Source organism: Talpa occidentalis, unplaced genomic scaffold (assembly GCF_014898055.3).
Source record: "Talpa occidentalis isolate TD23 unplaced genomic scaffold, MPIMG_talOcc4v2.1, whole genome shotgun sequence".
Taxonomy (NCBI): domain Eukaryota; kingdom Metazoa; phylum Chordata; class Mammalia; order Eulipotyphla; family Talpidae; genus Talpa; species Talpa occidentalis.
This window is the reverse complement of record NW_026555331.1, coordinates 140413744-140435350: the sequence shown is the minus strand read 5'-3', so window position 1 is coordinate 140435350 and position 21607 is coordinate 140413744. Positions and strand designations below refer to the sequence as shown.

Here is a 21607-nt window from a genome sequence, read left to right as displayed (position 1 = left end):
CATCCCATTGGGTGATGTCCATAGTAGTCACAACTCTCATCTCTGCTAGACTTGGCCAAGTGACTTTTGTATTTGGACCTCCATGACCTCAATGTAGAATGATTACATCACACCTAACCCAAATCCAAACCCAAGCCCTAGCCCCCTTTTTGCTCTGGACAGGATGATGAGCCATTAACAGAATTATGTGATGGTTAAGCCATATAAAGCATGTCCCGCACTCAGGACATAAGTAGAATCAGATATTATTGGTTCCTTTCCTCTCCCTGTTCAGACAGCAGACTGAAAGTTCAGGCTTGCTTAACTTGGATCTGTGCTCCACATATGTGGAACAGGATGTCCTGAGAGCAATTTCTCAGCTAAGCAGAGGTTTGAATAAACTAGGGATGATTTGATTATCGATTATGAAAATCCACTTAAAAATATATCTCCTGGGCTTCCCTGGTGGTGCAAGGGGTTAAGACACAGCACTATGAAACTGTCTCACAGCCACTGCAATGGAGTTTGATGCCCGGCCAGGGAGTTACCCACCTAGAGCAGCAGACCTCTCCTGTCTCACCCGCTGCTCCCCTCAGTGGTGTATTTCAGTCAATTTGTCTGCTTGTTCCCCTCTCTGTTTCTGGTGAATCCTCTCACACACACCCCACACACATACCTCTGGCCTGTACCCCAGTTCTTGTATGCATAAATAAATAAATCTTTATATATATATATATATATATATATATATATATATCTCCAGAAAGGGAGAAAAAAATGATGGAACACCTGCAAAAATGTCTATGACTTTATGTAAATGTTTTTGTCTAATACACTTCATTAGCATGAATGCAGTTATTATTCCCATTTAACAGATGAAGAGACTGAAGTTTATAGTCCTATGTGTGGCCCTCAGTGTTGTGTGTGTGTGTGTGTGTGTGTTTTAAATCTACAGAGTAGTGGAAGCAGACATAGAGTGGGTAGAGCTTGAGGCAAGGAGGGGTAATATCAGATAAATGATCCAACCTTAAAGGATTCCCTACAAGATTTCCCCTAATTGTTATACAAATCACATTTCTCATTTCCAGAACCAGTTTCTCGAAAGTCATCATCCAAATCAAGCCCTGAGCTGTATTTCCTGACTCTGCAGTCCGTGTCTTCATTTATAACCAGTGCTGCCCAAATTCTACTAGTACTTAGCTGGTCAGGGCTCACTGCCTTCCCACCCTGAGGACAGTCATAAATGTCAAGAAAGGAAACCACAAAAAAAAAAGAGAAAGAGCACTGGGCATGTTAGAACTAGGAGGCACCTCAGGGACCATCTACAATCCCCTTATTTTACAGGTGAGGAGTCAGGGTCCTGGAGGAACTGAGAGTCTTGCTACAACGCCAGCAAAGACAACACCCTAATAGTAGCTTCTAGGCATTTACAGCCTAACTGTGGGTCATGATTTTACAGAAATTAAATGGGTCAGCAGGCAGTGAGAATTATGTGTAGTGGGATACAGGCCTGGGGGCTGTCAGAAAAAAGGAATGCTCAGAGTGAGTGAAAAACAGGACCTGAAATAAATGTGTTGTGAAGCAGGCATTGACACGTGTGATGAACATGGAAAAGAACTTTGCCTGAAGATTTTGAAGCAGAAATAAGTCTCAAAGGACATGGTGTGCCTTTGTTTTGGCTAGTTGTCTCTGCTATTACCTGATTTCCTTTTCTTCCTTGGAAAAAGAGATCCTGATTTTTCACTGGGCACATGAACACCCAGATTAAAAACTGTTTCCCTGCCTCCCTTGCAGCTATGTGTAGCCTAGTGACTAAATATAGGTCAGTGGGATATAAGAGAGAAGTATGGTATGTTGCTACCTGGAAGTGTCTATAAAGGAATAACTATACCCTTCTCCCTTCTTCTTTCTGCCAGTGCTCCTCAGGCATAGTGACCAGATCCTAGCAGACATCCTTGACCAGGAGGCAGCATGGGGACATGACAGAGTCACTAGTTTTCAAATGCCTGTCCCCAACTTGTTTACCTTAGAACTTCATGTATTTTCTCCTATCCTTTTCTTCTCCTGGGGGCGGGATGGATACAGTTTATCTTATTTATATATACTAAGTGGGTTTTGTAGTTGTTGCTTGTTTTCTTGGAAAAATATTTTTCCCTTCTATATTTGACTGGCTCAAGTATTGAGTAGCATGGGCAGAGGAGGTAAGACCACCTGTTTCAAAAGTTTCTGAAACTATCCCACTTTCCTTTGTGGTGTGTCTCTGGGTGAATGAACTAATTTCATTTCTTCTAGATATGTGAGGAATGGAAAAAAATAAAACAGAGGAATACACAAAACTAAACAATAACAAACCCTAGAAATACGACTTCAGAATTTAGGCAACCAGACAGCAAAGGTGGGGAGTATGATTATGGGGGCTTTGGTGGTGGGTGTGGTGATGTAATATACATCCGAAGAGGTGTGAACCTGTACTCCTAAATCATGCGCAGTGTTATCAGCCAATGTTACCTTAATGAAAAAAAATACAACTTAAAAAAATAATATACAGCTATACAATATGTATGTCATTTGCTTCCCCCCTTCTTACCTCATTCCTTTGGACTCACGCAAAAATTTCAGTGATATAAGAGGAGATAATCCATCAGGAATTAGAAGACTCTGGAGGTAGATGGGCTTTAAAATGAGATGTGTTCTATCAATATATGTCTTCTTTACTCCTTTCTTCAGGCCGGGCCTTTTGAAGGCAATACTGGCATGTGGGGCCCAGCACTCCAGAAGTCTGTGCAAGAAGGAAAACCAGTCAAACTCAACATGTAGAAGAAATCATTTTTGAGCACCCAGAAAAGGGATCTGGGTTCAGGTTCTGCTAAAAATGTTAATTTGTGTTTATTGAGCTCAGCTTCTGCGCTCAGCAGTTTTTTATTGAAGTTATTTTAGAACATTATTTAAGTTTCAGAGATGCATCACTGAAAATCACTGCATTAATAGAACTTCTATCCTTTTAAAGCATTTATATTTGTCCTACTCCCAACACACACACAACTAAACCTAATTTCAAGTAATACAAAGGTGGAAGAGGAATAAATTTAGAAGCTCCTAATAAAATTCAGAGATTTAGAAAGGGAAGTTGGTGGACCTAGTGGATGTTCTAGCTAGACCAGTGGTTCTCAAACTTGATTTTTCATCACAATTACTTGGAGAACTTCTTAAACCACAGATTATTGGATCCACTCAAAGAATCCTGATTTAGTGTGGGAGGCAGGGGCTGAGTTATCCAAATGCTAATGCCTCTGGTTCAAAAGACCACACTTTGAGAATCTTTGAGCCAGACTTTTCAAAGATACTTACCCATATTCAGCTTTATTGGGTGTGTCTCAGTTTTGCATCTCAAACAAGTTGTGATGATTTTCAACTGCTTTCCAAGACCAAGGATGGGGGAGAGGGGGGCAGGAGAGGGTCTGAGCAACAGCTTGGACCAGCTGAGCATCCAGCAAAGAGAAGATTTGTGATGCAAATGATTTACTGGTGTTCAGCTGGGAGCAGAAGGGATTTCAATATGGTGAGCCAAATCGAATTCATTACCTGACAATTAGCTCTAAATTAATGCAAGACTGTGCTGCCCGAATGTGCTCTAAGGAAGAGGGTCCCTGACAGCTTGAGATAGGCAGGATCTAAGACATTGATCTTTGCTGGGTGGAGGGGGGCTTTTTCCCACTTTGCCAGAGCACTCTGTACTCGGAGAATGTCCAATACCCCACTTCACTGAGAAGCCCTTCCAATGCCACTCCCTATGGATTTAGCCAATATTAACCCAAGCCTAACCCATCCAGAATGGACTTGGTCTCCCAGCGCCCTTGCACCCCAGGTTTGTACCTTAGGAGACTGCCTTGGACTTGCACATAAGCTGGTTGCTAATTTTTCAGCAATGAGTTGCTGCAGGATAAAGCTCATTATGTTTTAGAGAAGCAAACTGTTAGCATTATGTGAGTATATTTGACCTCCTAGAAGTTGCAAATCCCTGGAGGATAAGAATTATTTTCTTTATTTCTTTAATTATTTCACCATATTCCCTCCCTTCCGTTCCCCTTCCCACTCTTACTCTGCTCTTCTCCCACAGAGCCATGATACAGTGTACACAGGAATATGACCATAATAAATGATGACCAGTGAATTAAATACTCTCAAAACTTCATTCATTTAGTCATTAAACATTATGTTCCAGGACATGATGGCCTCTGACTATATCAAACGCACAGGCTACTCTAAGGGACAGGAAAGTAAGGGGTTAAAAAAATAAAGACATGTCCTAGGGTCTTAAAAGTCTTAAAGGTTTAAGAAGTTCTCCAAGTAATTCTGATGAAAATTCAAGTTTGAGGACCTCTGGTGTAGCTAGAACATCCACTAGGTCCACCAACTTCCCTTTCTAAGTCTCTGAATTTTATTAGGAGCTTCTAAATTTATTCCTCTTCCACATGGAGAAACACTTCACAGGCCCATGTTGGCCAATTGATGTCCCATAAGATGCCAGTTCAGGTTGTGGCTACTTTCCCTTCTCCCCAGTACACTCCTCTGACCTGATGCTGCCTTATCTCCCATCACCCACTTAGGGCACAGACAAGTCACTGTCTAGAGCATCCCCTGAGTCCTAGCGTGCCCCCAAAGCCTCAGGACCGTGGACTCAAAAGTCGGAGTAAGCGAGGTGAATAAAGCAAGTGGAGAAAGACTGGTAGAACTTGTTCCTGCTCTTCTCCAATTACCCCCAGCCCACAGACCTGACCAAGCCCCTGCCAGTCGGGTCCTTTACTTCCCAGACTTAAAACCAGGTCAGTAGCTCCTATTTGCATCCTTATGAGACCCCATTGAGAGCAGTTACTTGGTTTTGACAAATGGACCCTGACTTGTTTTCTCTCTTGAACTGAGCCAAAATGTCATTCCAGGGAAGAAGAACCGAGTCCATTGCCACCTGTAGGGCACATTCTCTCCAAAAAAGAATTATTTTAGATAATTCGTGGATAGAACAGTCACAAACAACAAACTGCATTTGTGTTTTGCTTTACAAAATGCTTTGACTTCTTAAAATTCTTTTAACTTTACTGAGGAATAATTGACTAATCTAATTGTATGTAGCTAAAGTATACAATATGATGGTTTGATATACATATGCATCCTGGAATGATTACCAAGATCAAGATAATTAACACATCCATGACCTCACGCAGTCACGTGTATGTGTGTCTGTGTGTGTGCATGTTGAGAATGTTTAAGCTCTATTCTCAGCAACTTTCAAGTAATAATACTGTATTAATAACAATAGTGACCAGGCTCTACAGCAGATTTTATTGGTCTGTACCTTTAGAACTATCTCCCCACATTTCCCCTGCCCCAGCCTGTAGCAACCACCATTCTATTTTGTTTCTATGGAATTGTCTTTTTTTTTTTAGATTGCACATATAAGGAATGACATACAATATTGGTCTTTCTCTGTCTATGCCATTACAGATTGCCCGAATTATTGTAATTCTCCCCACATTACAGAATACAGCAGTCAGTCATACAGGGAGGGCCTGGACACTGGTCTTTGACTCTTGACGCAAAGTCTTCCCCATCAGGCCACACCCTCCTAGTTACCTGCCTCAAACACTCCGTGTATAGCATGGGCTCATAAGCACGTTTGTTCGCATGTCATTCTCACCTTCTGCCCATCTCCACCACCATTGTCATCACACCTGTTTGAATACCTGGGTCAAAGAATTCTCAATAATGAAAAATGTCAAGACAATGAGATACACCCAGGCAGTGTTCCCCAAAGAAACAGAATCAATAGGAGGCGTGAGTGTGTGTGTGTGTGTAAATACAGGGGTGTGTGTGCGTGTGTGTGTGTATATATATATATATATATATATATTATTTTTATTTTTTTTTTTTTTTTTAAAGAAACCGACTCATGGGATTGCAGGGCTGGTGAATATGAAATCTGTAGCGCAGGCTGAAAACTCAGGCAGGATTTGCCACTGCAGTCTTGGGGCAGAGTTCCTTCTCTGGAAAACCAGATTTTACTTTCAAAATATCTAATTGCATGAGGCCCACCCACAGTATAGGGGATAATCCTTTACTCAAAGTCAACTGATTGTGGCTGTTAACCATAGTTACAAAATGCCTTTGCAACAACACCCTGGTGAGTGTTTTATTAAATAACTGGGCACTACAGTCTCATCAAGATGAAACATAAAATATCACATCATCTAAAACACTGTTCCTATTATCTGCAAGGTGTGAGCTAGATGAGATTCAGGAAGACAAAAAGCATGTCTTCTCATGTCTTCTCACTGGGAACTCAGAGACAGAATAAAGAAAGAGGAAAATGCCCCTTTCTCTGACTTTCCAACCCATCCTACCAGGAAACTGACAAGGAAGGAAAGGACAGAGGGAAGATGGGAAGAGGGCCTGGATAAAACTCCCTTCCCCAGAACACTGACCTCTGAACCTCACCCATGGGAACTGCTTCCCTCACAACCACATCTCCGGTGTGGTTCCAGCCAGTGTCTTTGGTGCGGTTCCAGACAGTTCCACTTGAAGACTCTGGGAAGGTGCAAGGTACCACTGGGATGCATGTCAATTGCCTCAGGAGCATGAAGGGCAAGGAGGTTTGGACCAAGGAGAACTGAGGAGGGGCACTTTGTCCACAGGCATCTAAAAATCACATTTGAAATCACAGCAGCTCCCCTGAACCTGGGGCCCTGAGTGGTGCTGGGGCCACCTAGCTCCGAGCAGACCAAGGCCACAGCTTGGGAGCCATCGGTGCTGGGCCATAAAGCCCTCGGAGATTCAGCAGATACAGAGAAAGAAAATCACCCACTACCAGTTGGACTTAGAGACTCCAAAATCTGGTCACCACACACAGCCGCCTTCAAAGCCTGGAGCTCCTATGAGCTACATCCCTATACTTACACTCACCTTCCCAGAAAAGACACCCCAGGATTGATTTTCTTGATTAACTTATTTCCCACATTTGATAAATAATACTTGCCTTGTACACTTTCCTCTGACTCTGTTTATTAACAACATTTGAGAGATTTTTCTTCTCCCATGATGGGTACCAAAGGCACAAAACTCAAACTAATCACACCGAGAGGAGGTCTCTAGCCATCCATGGCTTTGCACCAGGCAGTGGAGTTTGATTTTTCAAAGCCCAGTCAAGGTGGCACAACTTTGATAGAGAGAGCCCTGGTTCTGGGGGAGACAGAGGCATCACAGACATAATCTCCATCAGGGTTTTCCCACCTATAAATGAGGGTTCTTGAGAGGCCAAATGCATGGAAGACACTTGTGCAGTGTAAAGTGCTACCTGAACCCAGGGGCTAGGGCACTCCCAACCTCAGTGTCCCAAACCCCACCTCGGCCTCATCACCCACACCACCTCGGCAGCCCCTGCTTTGGGGTTTGTTCTGGTCTCTGTCACCATGGACACACCACCACAAATGTGCTGGCATGAAAAACAACTGTTTTTTTTATGTGCAAGAATTCTGTTGGTTGGGAATTCAGTGGCCACAGCAAACATGGCTTTCTATGCACAGTGATGTCTGAGGCCTCCACCAGGAAGAGCCAAGCCTGATGACTCAATGACTGGGCCCTGGAGTCATCTGAGGACCTGCTGGTTGGGGGTTCCCTGGCCTGTTTGGTCAGAGCACCTACCCCTGGCCTCTCTGCTTGGGTTTCCTCCCAGTAGGGAGGCTGGTTTCCCACAGCAAATGTCCTACAAGAACCAGGTGGGAGATGTGCTGGCATCTGAACCTCAGAAGCTCCTTAAGCTCACTTCCCCTGCAAGCACACACATCCACCTGACTTCCTGGGGAAGGGATTCAGGGCAGCTCCAGATGGAAATTCCCACTGTCAGAAGAGTGCATGGAAGATATGGATTTGGCCCTTTCTGGATAATTCAATCTGTCAGAGGGGCCAAGTCACAGATGAATGAATGGGCTGGCAGGTTAGAATTCTGACCAGGGATGTAACTGGCCCTGGACATTCCCAGGTCCAGGTAGACCAGCACTGAGACCAGCACAGAGTATGTTCCTATCAGCAAACCTAGCAAGCCCAAAGCTCAAAGCAAGAAGCATCCTGAGCAGCAGGAGAGACACCAGCATGACAGCCCTGCCCCCCACTCCTGACCTCTCTGCCTCCCCTAAAACCTGCACCCCTTTTGGTATTTACATTTCCCCGGGATATCCATAGTGCCCCCCTCACTACACACTGTTCCATGGAGGGCAGCATAGCACTAGGAGGGAACTTACAAGAGAATTACAGACAATCTGGCCCCACCCTAGGCCTACAGACAGAGCCTGCATTTTAATGAGATCAAGGATTCTAAGGCTGATTTAAGTTGGAGCAGCATCAGCGTGGGGGGAAGAGAACTTGACAGGAAAATGCATGTCACTGGGTTCCCGTTATGGCTCTGTCCAGTTTGTAGCTGGGCACTCAGCAAAGCTATTTATTTAACTTAACCTCTCTGAACCCAGTTTCCCTGACGTGTAAATTAGGTGAACAGCTACCTCAGAGTGTGTGTGTGTGAGTGTGTGTTTGTGAGGGAGTATATGTGTCCATGTGTGTGTGAGTGAATATGTGTGAGAGCATGTGTGTGTGTGTGTGTGTGTGTGTGTGTGTGTGTGTGAGAAAGAGAGAGAGAGAGACAGAGAGACAGAAGACTGAGGTGCATCTAAGCAGCCTTCAATGAAGCTGAATTCCAAGGGCCCTGTAAGGCCCCTCCCTGCTTAGCCAAGGCCTCTCCCTGTGTCTCCTCTGTCTCAGGGGTGGGTGAGGATATGGCGGGCCCACTGCAGAGCACAGCAGGGGCGGGGGCTAGTCAGACCTGCCCTCAGGAGCAACAACGGAGACCTACCACTATGGGAGGCCCTTTCTGTGACAGGGTCTCCTTGAGAGATGAGGGGATTCAGGCCGCTCGTGCTCTTTGGAGATGTGATTTATTTTTTCTAATAGACTGTTTATCACCCACTTACAGGAGCTTTCACTGGGGCTTTTGTTGCCCTTTAGACTCTGGAAATTAGGTCAATCCCCTCCAGAATTCACTTGCACTGGGGGAACCTGACTCCCGAGGCAGGAGGGGCTGTGCCAGGCACAGAGGACTTAGTGAGGATTCCAGAATCACAGTCCCTGGACCCAGGCCCCCTCCCCCAGCTCGCCCAGCTCCCCCACCGCCCACGCCCAGGCTGCTGGGCTCCAGGTGTGCGTGTGCGCACTGGGGAGGGGGACTCTGCATAAAAGTCATCCATCGTCTGACCCTGGAAAGCAAAAGAAGGGCTTTAGCAGGATGTTAAAATATTCAGTACCTCTAAGCCTTTATTTAAAATGTTCACTCAGATGATCTCATCCTTCCTCTATGTGACAAGCTTAAAAGTGAAGCAAAGAAAAAAATATACCCTTAGTGGAACTTGGAGAAGAAAGTTCAGCTCTTCCTCCACCAGTGCTGGCATCTCTGAGTCCTTCCTTAGCTGGGATCTGACCCCCACAGGACACAGTGGCTGCTCAGCAAGGACACCACAGCAGCCACACCCATTGGGGGTCAGAAAAACCTCCAATCCTTCATGCTTTCCCGGGAGGTCTGTGTCTTCAAGGTCAAATCCAGGGACATGGGATGAGTCTTGCTAAGCTCAGCTGGGCTCTCAAACCAAGAGTCCAGACAGATCACAACAAGCAAAATGGGTTTCAAATATGGGGATATTTGATTATTTTTTTCCCAAAGGAAATTGGCATTGAAGTCACCTAGTGAAGTAGAACAGAAAATGAGGGAAATGCCAAAGCACAGAGATCAGGGAATTTCTAGAAGGAGCAGAAGGGATGACCAAGCTGCAGTTTCTCTCAGAGACCTTGGCCTTTGTGTCAGCATCTCATGGGCCTGTGAACTTCCCTGGATAGATTGGAAGGCCAGATCGATGCAGTCCCTTAGACATTGCCTCCACCGTCATTGATTCAAATATTTCAAAACATTTCAACTGAATGTGCAGACACCATATGAAGACTAATAATAATATTTCTCTCACAGCAGAGCCACACAAATTGAGTGTGCTGGGAGGTCACCTGAGGGTGCTTGGAGCAGGGACATGAGGCCCAGGCCTGCCCACTCTGACTCACCTTGAGGCTGCCAGCCAAGTCCTGTCCCCAGCTCTGGCGGGAGAGGACTCAATCACCCCCGACCCCCACCTGATAGAGTGGTGCCAGGACAAAGGAATGAAGTGAGCGCCATCTGACAGTGCATCACACCTCGCCCCCAGATGCCCTTGCTGGGGGCCAGATCGCCTCCACTCCATCCGGCTGATCCACCGCCTTGTAATCCGGCTAGCACAGATGAGCTCTGATGAAAAGGTCCCCACAGCGCTATAGAAGGGCCAGATCTTCTGGCCAGTCTTGGAAAAGCCCATCCAGATGGGAGGGTTTGCTCTCGGCCCTCACGCAGCCGGGCCTAGCTTTGGACTTGATAGTCAGCCGGGCCTGGCTTTGGGTCTCTGATAGTGGAGTGGGGACTCTAGGGACCCACCTGCCTCTAGGACTTGCCAGTATTAGCCAGACCATCGGCTAATCACGGGTTACACTGTGAAGGCCAAACAGACCAGCCGAGTGGCCAATACCTATGATCCCTGGCTGATTGGGACCCCTGCTGCCTCAGCCAGGACTGCCTTTACCTTCCTGAAAATTCCTCCCACTTTCTGATTATAACTTAGCTGTTCAGTGTCTCAGTCTCACTGAGGAGTTCTTGTCAGCCTTCCAATATACAGCAGTGCTCAGACCACGTATGCACATGGATGTACCAAGAAAAGAGCCTACCTTCCTTCTAGAAGCTTCGGTTAGAGACAGAGTAGGATGGAGTAAAGGACCCAGCATCATGGGGAACCCAGCACCATGGGCACCCAACACTTTGATGGTTGGAAGGAGAGAGATGGATTCATGGTAGACCACGGGAGGGGACATTTAGGACATGTGGGACCTTGTAAGATGACACCTGCTCCTCACAGGTGCCAGAGAGTCAGGTAGTCTGGTACCTGCAGGAGGACCCTGTTGCTGGTAACCGTTCTGAGAAGGGTTCAGAGCCTGTGTCAGTTGACATGTTTGTATATGTGAGTCTGTGCAGGGGGTGATGCAAGAGGAAGAAACTTCACCCTGTCCAGTACAAGAATCTATGACGTGCCCATGGAAGTTTCCAGAACCTTCCTGCCCCATCTGCCCCACACTTTCAAGTTTGCCCCAATTCTCCCCACCTCCCAATCAAAACACCAAGATCTTGACCAACCTTAAGTTCTCAGACACAGTTTTCACCGGCAGCTCTCCCAGGGACTTCCTCCAGGGGACCCTGTTTGAGCAACCTCGTGCACAATAAACACAGCCACTCAGCAGCAGCTGGCAAATGTTTTCAATGCGCTGGAAAATCAGGTTGACTGTATCATGAAATCTGGTGCCCACACCACAGCCCAGATGTGTGGGCTACGTGCTCCGTGATTAGACCTGCCTTAGGCTTCTTCCCTCCAGCCCCTTCTCTCATGCCCCGGCTTCCTTCCCCAGAGTTTTGAAAGTTAAAGTCTGCCTGGATATTTTATTTATATCTTGTAAGAGATGCTTTAAGTAAATGGTTCTTTGCCTTAGGGGCCAATGTGATATTTTGCACGTGAGTTGGCGTGTACGTGTGCCCAAGGGTGTCCCTGTGTGTGTCTTGGTGCCACGTGTTATTGACGTCTACCCACACAAGTGCCACCCTGCTTGTATTTTTGTTGCACGAGCATGTGTGTGTCCCCAGAGCTTGGCTTCAGTTTCTGAATGTCTGGGGACTCCTGTCTCATTACTTCCCTTCTTCTTCCTTCTTTGTTTCTTTCTCCCTCCCTCCCTTCCTTTCACCCTTCCCTCTCCTGGCCTCCTCCTCCTGCACACTCCCTTCTCATGTTAGAGGTGCCTGACAGGGTCTGCAGGTGCGGACATCTGAACAGGAGAAGCCTAGAAACCATCTGCAGCCTTCACTTCCTAAGAGCAAGCTGAGGCACAGAGGCACTAAGCAATGCCTCCCGTGTGCCTGGGCGGGTGGTAGGAGCCCCAAGGCCAGGGCCCAGGTCTCCCCAGCCTGTCCCACCACTCTCTTAGACGAGAGCCCATTGCCATGGCTTATCCCCACCTCAAACCCCACCCACAGCAGAGCATCAGGACAAAAATGAGTGCGGCCTGTGAGCACCCAGAGAGTGAGAGGGCCCGGCGTCCCCCTGGGCTCACAGCCCATGGCGAGAGGTCCTCTGGGTGGCAGGACTTCGTCGGGATACTTTTGCCAGTGAGCAGGAAAGAGGGGTTCCCAGGAGCAAAGAGCCTGCTGCTCCCGGACCTCTGTGTGCTACAACTCCATTCCTGCCCACCACATGGTGCCAGCTGGGGCAAGTGATGAGCAGGAGCAGGCACAAGCCCAACGTTCAGCCCTGGGAGGGAATGAAGAGAGACTCCTCTGATGCGGTCATTGCCTGGAGTTGCACAGAAGCTCAGCTCATGAGGCTCCTTGACTTGCCCAGGGTCCTGTGGATCAGCCCAGCCGGCCCTTGCGTTTCCAGCCCCACCCCCACCGTCTCCCACCTGTCCTGAGGACACCCTACGACAACAAAGCTGGGGGAGGCCCTACCTTTGACCTGCCTTCAGATGAGGATGCTAATTTGAGATGGCTCACCCAAACCCACCTCAGCTGTCTGCATTTCTACCACACCTGACAGTCCTCTGCTCCGCCGGGAATAAAGCAGATGAGAGGAAGCACGCGGAGGAAGCTCTTCAGTCTGCTTGGGACTCCCTCTCCTGTGCCACTGCTGTGTCTGCCTCCCTAAAGGGGTCCCGAGGATCCTCCGCTGAGCAGATGTCTGAGAAGGGCCTGCGGGACCAGGATTCACTCTCCAAAGTCAGGAGCGCCCTCTGCTGCTCCAACGCTGAATGGCGGGGCGCCAGCCCGTCCTTGGAAGCCCGCGGATCCCTGGTGGGGCCAGAGGACTTGCAGGAAAGGTCAAGGATATGGAACCAGAGGCAGGTCTTTTCTGGTGTCCAAGCTGAGTCTATTCCCTCATGGCCCAGGCGGGAGGGAGTATAATCTTGGAGAAGAACATGAGGGGTTGCCTTAATTCTTTGAGAGAGGAGGGACTCCTTTCCTTGGGGATTAAGGGCAAAGGTCAAGTCCCTGGCCACCCTGTCCCTGGTCCTGTGTGTGGCAGAAGCCACCTCTTGCCACAAATACCCAGCGGTGCCGATGGAGTGGCTGGCCCAATCAGGGGCCCATAGGAGCCACAGCCTTTGGAGATTTACTCTCCGGCCTAAACATAACATTTTAAATGTTCGTCTGGCATCTTCGAGCCTCTGCCGATGCATCTTGTTATAGCAGGAAGGGCCAGGATCTAGCTCCATTTCTCCTCATTAGTACTTGCCTTTGTCTACATCACTTCTCTCTGTGCCTCAGTTTCCTCACTTGCAAAACGAACCTCGTAAGGCATTACAACTCTGATGTGTCCTGGAAAATTCATTTGGGTACCCGATACAATGCAGCCCTGGCCCACGGAGCCAATGCCACCCTACTGGGTTTTCTCCTAGGAAATGGGCCATTGTGGTGGGGTAGTGTGGGCAGAATCCGAGGCTTCTCGCTTCCTTCTGGCCTCTGACTTTGAAATGTTGCTGGGTGATTCCATCTTAGCTCTTGCCAATGTCGCAGGACTGCTATCTTAAGGCAAGGCTGTCCCAAGGTTATCCTGAAGAGTGACTTTGGGGAGGCAACCCAATCTGTAACGATCAGCAATGTCCTTAGCAGTCAGCTCCTGGCAAGCAGGACCAGGAGCCAGGACACTGGCCCAGCTGGCCCGGGAGAAGGGGGGTGGGGAGGGATGTCGCTCAAGGAAGACTGGAGAAAGCAGGGCCAAGGCCCTGGGCACTGACTGCATGGGGGACTTAGAGCAGAGACACAGAGGAAGACAGGGAATGAACAGCTTTCCCAGAGTTCAGAATTTTCCTGAGGTCAGCACTGAGTTGACTGAGATGGGCAGAGAGGTGGAGGCGTGACGTGTGCAAGAACTAGCTGTGAGGGGGCTGGAAGGTGGCCTGCCCTCTGTCCTTCTGCTTGCTACAACTACAGAACCTCATTGACCTTATCCAATTAAGCTACCCCAGTGCAGGTAAACGAGTGTGTCACCAGATTACAGCACCTAGGAAGGGCCTCCAAGTTATTAGAGCTGTTATTGCCATGATCAATTTGTCCTATCAGCGCTTGCCCCCTCAGCTTTTACATATTGTTCCCTTATTTGAATTTTGGTCCCCCCATCAACAAAGAATGAGAAAGATTTTGTCCCTCCTCAGTTCCCAGGTTGCAGTGGGGAGAGGGAGAGAGGTATCCCAGGTGCATCTGCGGAAGAAGGTTCCAGAGGGACCCAAAACGCTATTATTGAAGGCTAAATGTTCCGTGGCGAAAAGCTGCTGTAGCAATCTTTGCATCCACTTGATCTGAATGGGCACATCACTGTAATGTCCCAGCGCTGCAGTCAGCACGCAAGGTTGAGCTATTTGTAACCACGAGACGCATGAGCTGCATAAAGATCAAGTGAGGAGCGAAGCACTCCGGCTTACCTGGGAAGGCAGGGCTGCCTGCTTTGAGCACGACTGGAAGGGACCCGCTGCCACCTGCCTCACACACCGGCCTGCGGGGTGGGCAGGAGGCAGGATGGGGGTGGCGAGAGAGACAACACTAGCAGAGCGTGCATCCTAATGGATGCCTGGAGAGAGCCCATGAGGATCTCTAGCTCCAACGCCATGATGGAGGCTGAATGTCCTGCCTACCCCGTCACTCCAAGACCACCCGTTCCTCCCCACACACAGCCCCCCGAGACCCCTCCCATCGGGGTTGGATGCCCTGTCCTTGTTTTCCAGCTTTTCCAGGGAGCAGCTCCAGGGCGTTCCCTCCCTGCTTTCATGCAGAAGGACAGAGGACCCCAAGATTTGACTTGGGGGTAACTGGTAAAGTGGAGGGGAGGCCCTGGACTTGGGAAGTGGAAGGAACAAGATGGGCCTGACAGGCCTTCACACATATCCCCAGCGAGTAGGGTCCCCCAAGAGCAGAGCTGCCTTTTAGGTACATTGAGCTGTGTCCGCCTTTGTGATCTGCTGAGTTCCCTGACCTCATCAGTGGCCCCCCGATGGTCACTGAAACTGGCTCCACTGTTGGGAGGGAAACTGGGGCAATGTCATCCGGACTAAATTTAACTGCACTCCATGGCCAGACTTTCCCAGAAAGTCTCCGGCCTTGGTTTAGTCTCTGTAAAGGAAGAGTGGCTGCTGTGCTAAGGACCCGGCCCTCTGCTGAGGCCCAACTTTCCCATCACGCTCCCTCTCCTCACACCCAGGCCCCCAGCGTCTACTCTCAAGCTTCTGTCAACGTAGCCTCCCCGCACCCCCAGAGAGCAAGATCAGGGCCCTCTGGCGTGGAGGCTCTGAGGTCACCTCCTTCTCCCCTGACCCCAAGCCTGCCCATAGCAGTCTCCCCGACACCCACCCTCACCATGTGCATGCTTCCCTTGTACTGTCGCAAAATCTATGCAGCACAGTAGTTATTGTTTCCCCCCTGGGTGTGCATAACTCAGGGCCCTCAGTGCATTCCCTGCTTGATATCATCACTCTTCTCCATACCTTCAAGTCTGTCATCATCCCCAAGATAAACTCTAAACCCCCTCAACCATAACTACCCCTGGTCCTGCCCCAACTCCAGCAAGCCTTTTCCTGCTTTCTAAAGAGATGTGATGAGGAAAATCACACAATAATAAGTGGACATATGCTGTTAATAATAATATTATAACAACGTTTATTAACAGTTAACTATCCTGAATGTGATATAAATAGTATGTGACATGGTAAATATAATAACATTAATCATCAGACTGTTCATCTGAACTATCATACGATGTTATGTCAATCATACGATACTTTTTGTTCTGTGTCAGGTGCTTCCCTTAGCCCGTTTTCAAAGTGTATCCTTGAGTCTGTAGCAAAATCTCACACCTTTAACAACTGAATATCTGCCACTGTATAGAGAGACCACGTTTGTGTTATCAGCTCCCTGCAGTGGACACCGGGTCGTTTCTGCCCCTTGGCTATTGTGAATAGCATGGCTGTGCGCGTAGGTGTCTAGAACCTGTCAGCTCCCTTCTATCTACCTAGAAATGGGGTTTCTGGGCTTAACTTTTGAGGGACATCAAGCTGTTTCCCAGCATCTGAACCATCTACCTTCCCACCAGCAAAGGCTGAGCTGCATTTCTCCACATCCTCACCAGCGCTAGGTGTTTCTGCTTCACTAGGGTTACGTGCCTTCACTTCACTTGTTTTTTTCAAAGATTTATTTATTTATACATACAAGAACTGGGGTGTAACTCAGAGGTGCGAGGTGAGAGGGTGAGGGATTCACTATAGAGTGGGGAGCAGAATAGGCGGATCAACTGAAATCCTCTGTTGAGGGGAGCAGCGGGCGAGACAGGGGAGGTCTGCTGTGCCATGGGGGTAGCTCCCTTGCTGGGGATGGAACTCGTGCTGCAGTGGCTGGGGGTAGCTTGACAGTGCTGTCTTTAAGCCCTGCACCACCAGGCAGACCCTTCACTTCACTCTTAACTCATGACTCTGCCAGATTCTCAGAGTCAACCCTGGCCCTTCCTATCATAGAACGGGATGCCAGAGGCCTTGAGGACAGTTCTGACAAAGAGGGAGGGGAAAAAAAGAAACATATTTATTAATTTATTGATTTGGATGATGCTGTTCAGAAGGGCAGCACCCAAGAATGAAAATGGGGAGAAAGAAAGAGCCATTGAAAGAGGGAACTAACCACAGCATAATCAAATCTCCAGGGAAGCAGATTCTGCAAGCTCTTTCAGCACATGATTCTTATGCCTCACAGTTCTGAGCGAGAAAATTGCAGGGATTTTGCTGCCGAAGTGCCTGCCATCTCGGCCCCAAATCACCTTCGGGATCTCCAGGGAGTGTGCGACTTCCCCTGGGACTCCCAGGGGGCCAGAGGCAGCTCTGAGGGGGTCTCAGCAAACAGAGGAGCACGTGGCTGCTGTCAGTATAGCTGCCGCCCTGGCACTACAAATGGGGTGTCATAGGAAGCCCTTGGAGGGGAGCCGGTTGTTCCACAGGGTGGAGGGAGCAGAACCTGCATGCAGCAGTGAACTTGAAGTAGTGACATCCTTGCTTCATGTCCAGACAGTCACAGGACAGGCAGATTCCTGCCGAGGAGGCTCACTCACCCAGAGCACGGAAAGAAGTGTGCAGGATGCTGGGGAGGAGGAAGCTGAGAGAGGACCGCCTGGGGGTCAAGGGGGGTAGGCCCCATGATCCAGTACAAATTCAGGGGTAGGTCTACACAGCAGCTCTTTCCCCCTCCATTCCTCTCTCTGCCTCACGCCCTGCCTCTCTCCCCGTTACTATCAAAGCAAAATTTATGAAGGGCTCGAGGCATTGGATATTCCTTGTATTTCAATCTAACTTTTTGCAATCTCAAGTGAACAGCTTGGCTGCTTCTGCCTGTCAGGGAATTTAAATTGCAGATATGGGATGGTGGAGCAGTCGCCCAGCGCAGAGCAGGCCCTCTGGTGAGCGCCATCATTGCCTAGCAACTAGCTGGGAAGAACTTGAGGAAGAGGCAGAAAGTTCCACTCCAGAAGTGCCCTTGACCAGGGCATCACATGGGAAAGAGGGCAGTTCCCAGAGAACTCAGGGGCCAGGGAATCAGTCGCCACAATCTCTCACAGCCGTCCTTACTCACGTGTCCTGCTTGGACATCCAGATTCCTACCAGCTCTCCACATCCCACTGTGGGAGACTGTTCAAATCAGGATGATTCTTCTCTTTGTGCCCCCTCACACCTCACACACCCACAGGGAATAGAAAGAGACAGGAATAAATAATCTCTACACACACATGCACACACACACACACACTCTCATATACATGGATTGGGAGGTGCTTAATGCTCTTAAAAAGCAAACTGCCAGCAGATCCCACTGCAGTCTAAAAAAAAGAGCAAAGCCATCCTATCCACTCTGATTTGTACCTCAATTCTGCAGGACAGAATGTGTGCAGTTTTTGTGACTGCTTTATTTCACATTGTTGGTATAATGTCCTCAAGGTTGATCCATGTTGTGGCCTATGGAGAATTTTTCCTTTTTAAGGGCTGAGTAATATTCCACCATATGGCTGGTTTGCATGTTGCTTATCCATCTATCAGTAAACACTGGATGGCTTCATCCTTGACTGTTGAGCACAATGCTGAGGAGATATATTTCTAGTCACACCAACTTACCCGATAACAAATGGGCCTCCCAGCCCCCTTCAGCACCCCTTCAGGGTGACCATGAACTAAGAATTTCTTAAGCCTGGGGCCAAAAGGAGCAATTGCTCCAGACCTCCATGGCTCAGAAATGACAAATTGGCCAGTGTCCTTGGCAGAGGTACAGGTGTGGGCAGACAAGCACATTTGTTTTCCAAGGTACAAAAAATAAACAAGGTGTGAAAGCAAGCAGACATGGAAGAGAATTAGGGATGCCCAGAAAGGGTGCCTGTCTTCTGTCTTTATGGACCCTCCTCCTCTATAATATCACCTATGACATTTCTTACAGAGTGGCAGAAAGTGAGTATGGGATTCCCCACTTTGTGGTTTGCCTTTTCTAACACCCCTATCCACACACTCCTATTCAACAAATTTTGAGTGCCTCACATGTGTCAGACACAGGACAAGACATAGGCCATTTAGCTACTGAGACTTCCCTTCCAAGTGCTGGGAGCCCTCTCACTGGATCTCTTAATAGGGTGGGAACAGAGCAACCCAGCCAAGCTCAGGACAGGCCTCTGGCAAGCTGTGCTCCAGGATATACACTTCGCCACTCCATAAGGAGATGTGCTCCTTGACTTCTGGGCAGTTCTGTATTTCTGTCTCATCCATCCATTTCATCCACAATTGTCTTTTTATCTGCCGGCACTGTGTTTGGGGTAAAAAAGTGAAGAATGCCTGCCCAATGGGTACAAGGAATCCCCAATACACTTTGTGAGATCTACCACTCAGCGGTCATTATATCCCCTCACCTCAAATGAAAATAGAACCTCTGACCCAACCCCAGCAGGAGCAAAAGCACTCGTGGGCCCTGTCCACATGGGTCAGCAGTTAGCAGGTTTGGGAGGACATCTCTGGCTGCTCTCCCTGTCAGCGCCTTCGAGCTGGATCAGCATTATTTAGCAGCCAATGTAACAGTGGGCCAGCCTCCTGCTGTCAGAGAGGCTTGTCCCTAATGCCCACCTTGGCACTAAGTGGACCCTGATGAAGTTTCAGGGCCCACTCATCCAAATAGAGTCTTGGCTACCAGTTGTCACCCAGGGAAGGAAGGAGACATCCAGGCTGAAGGTATGTGAGTTTCCCCTCTGTGCCAGAAATTCCACTGCCTGTCACAACCCAGACATGATGTATAGGAATAATAAGGCCCCTGAATTACCCATTAAGTGCTGTCAGCAAATCACACGATTTCTTTTTTAATATTGCACATATCTGGCCCCTGGAAAATGATGATGATGCTATCTCTGCCCCGTTGGATGATAAACAGAACTCCCACCCCAGGGAGCACAGCCTCTCCCCTGAGCATCTCTGAGCAAAGGCAAGGAATAGAGCAGAGGCTCAGCCCTATTTGTTCCTGGTGCCCAGGCTTCATGCCTGCGCAATTCTGGCTGCCGTAGCTGACAACAGAGAATCCACAGCTTCCCTACCTTGCACCTCCCTCCAGCCTACATTCTGTGTCTTCCTCGAGAGAAAGCCACTATACACCTGCTGTATAGTGTTATTTACTCAGGTAACCTTCCCCATCTGCTCCAGGTAGCATTGTGATTCTTCACTGAGCACCTACAAGTCATTTCTAACATGCCACGTGTCACTCCCTGGACAGCATGCCCTGCAAGGGCAGGAGCCATGCAGTCTTGTTCATAATTCAACCTACAGAGCTAGCAAATTGCCAGGCACACAGTAGGACCTCAGGAAGCATTTGCTTCCTGAGTGCTATTCGTGAGTGCTCAGCAACCCCTGCTCAGCTGAACTTCCTAGGGTACTCAGCTTTCTTTTTTAATATTGCAGCAAATCAGAATGGCCTGGAAGGTTTGTTAAGCCACAGACCACTGGCCCTGGCCCTCCCGTTTCTGATTCAGTAGCTCTGGGGTGAGGGAGGCTTATGGATACGCATTTCCAACCCACTGCCAGGTGATGGTGAGGCTACTCCTCCAGGGACCCCAATTTGAAAATCATATCCCATGAGAATTGGCCATAAACGCAGACACCATTTCCTGCCCTCCTGTCTTCTGCTCAAATACATCAGTGCTGTCTGCAGAAACACAAGTGTCAAAGGCAGAAAACTGTCCTCTTCAAATCATCTGTCCCAACTGAATTCAATGGTTCTCATCCCTAATGGTGGGAAGGCACATTGAGGCCACTCAAGGCAAAGCCAGGTGAGGGACTCAGCAAGCCCTGGCCAGACAGGCCAAGAGCCCGCACCCCAGATCCACAGCTTCCTGCTCCAATCTGAGCTGCACTTTTCTGACACCAACTGTAGAAATGAGTTGGCTTCCAAGTGGCTTATTAGAGAACAAATTATTCCCTGTTTTGCTACTCTTTCCATTTGAGTTAATCTGCAAGTCTAAAGTCCAGGCAGGTGCCAGTGTTATTCCTGCAACTGGCACCCAATTGCATTCAGAAAGCACAATTAGCACTTCGTTAATGTGCCTCTGAATGGGATAATCTACATATTACCCAAAGGCAGCCTCGGTCCTCCTTGCACTTAACCTTCCTATGCCAATGTACAGGTTGCCCTGCTAACAGGCCTTTGCAAATCCCAGCATTTGCCAGGTATTGGTTCTGCCCTTGGTGCAAATAGGGCAGCAAGGACCCTCTGGTGAGAAGGGTTGAGAATTCAAGGCACATTTATTCCTCTTCTTCCTTCCTGTTCCTTCTCTTCCTGATCCATTTAGTCCACAAACCACTGGGCTGGGAGGAATCAAAGAAGGCCACTATGCCAGCCCAGAGGGAGATGCCCCTGCACCCAGAACAGGGATTTGGGAGAGGGAAGAGCCCTCACCAAGACAAGTGGAGCCTGAGCACCAGGAGAGGTTTCTGGGTGAGATGGAGGCACAGGGGAACCTGGTATGGGATGTTGGGGTGGGGTGGGGGTGTGGGGAGAGTGACCCTGCTACTGGCGGCCCAGCATGGGATGTGGGGACCTGGATTGGGACAGGTCTCCACACCAGGGACATTGGCGGGCACAGCCTGGCATAGACTGGGAGACTGAATTGGGTGAGGTGGGCATTTGTGCCAGGAGGGGCTGGCAGTAGCCATGGAAAACTGATTACACAGGGGAGACTGACCAAATGAAAAATAAGTTCACAGTAATGGTTTCCCAGTGTAGGAGAAGATAGATAGATAGATAGATAGATAGATAGAGAGAGAGAGAGAGAGAGAGAGAGATATGAAGAAAACTAAAGTGAACCTGAGGTATTAGATTGGAACTTGGGGTCCCTAGGTGAACTCATAGTTTTAGCATATATCAGTATAATAAATA

The 21607-nt window shown here is 48.6% G+C and overlaps 1 long non-coding RNA gene across 2 annotated transcripts in view; it reads right to left on the bottom strand.

Annotated features, from left to right (window-relative positions):
* Positions 1-2567: 2567 nt before the first annotated feature.
* Positions 2568-21607, bottom strand: part of LOC129145354 (uncharacterized) — a 113854-nt gene continuing 94814 nt past the window's right edge. For both annotated transcript variants that reach the window (XR_008550863.1, XR_008550864.1), the window contains exon 3: positions 2568-2758. This is a non-coding gene — a long non-coding RNA (uncharacterized LOC129145354). The remainder of the gene's footprint in view (positions 2759-21607) is intronic.